This window comes from Dufourea novaeangliae, unplaced genomic scaffold, assembly GCF_001272555.1.
Source record: "Dufourea novaeangliae isolate 0120121106 unplaced genomic scaffold, ASM127255v1 scaffold148, whole genome shotgun sequence".
Lineage (NCBI taxonomy): Eukaryota > Metazoa > Arthropoda > Insecta > Hymenoptera > Halictidae > Dufourea > Dufourea novaeangliae.
In genome coordinates this window covers 416,440-417,206 of record NW_015374032.1, presented here as the reverse complement: position 1 = coordinate 417,206, position 767 = coordinate 416,440, and positions in this window count along the sequence as shown.

Genomic DNA, 767 nt, shown 5'->3' with positions numbered 1-767 from the left:
TTTGTTACTTCTCTTCTTATCCGCCAATCCACTCGAACTAGGCTGCTGGTAATCCATCTTCTGGTTTCTGTCACTGTAATACACTAATATTGCACTACAATTCAATATATTATATAACATTACGCGACTCACCTTCACTTTAACGAAAAACGCGGGAAACGACTAGGAAGAGCCCCTTACGCGTACCTACTGTTGCACATAGATACGTCCATGGAAACAACCGCCGTCGAGCTGTGACGTCAGCATGCGCATGCGCACGAAGGCTCCCACGTGGGAGAAAATCCCACGTCCTGGCATCACTGCTACGGGGCAGTGATGCCAGAATCGTGGAACTTAGTTCCACCACCACGATGTCCTGGCTACCCCCACTTTATTCCACAGTTTCTGCCACACAAGCATACTTTGCTTCTATCCGTGTGAGCTGGCCCGTTCGGGTGTTTCCGTAAGATCTACGTTACCAACGCGACTCCCAACAACCAGAGCGCGTGCGCAGAAATCATTTCGTGTGCTGACGTCCTGACTACCCCCACTTTACGTCCACTGTGCAGACACACACACACACAGGTATATCCCAGCCCTGTCCATGTGCGCAGGCCGTTCGAGAGACGGTGAGCTATATTTAGAAAAGAGTGGGGGAAAGCGACCCACGATTCTGGCATCACTGCTTGCCTTGAAAATCCTGTTCGAATACGACTGCGGCGAAAATTCACGTTCTCGACGCGATGCCCCGCAATCTAAGCGCGTGAACAGTCAAGAAATCCTGTTCG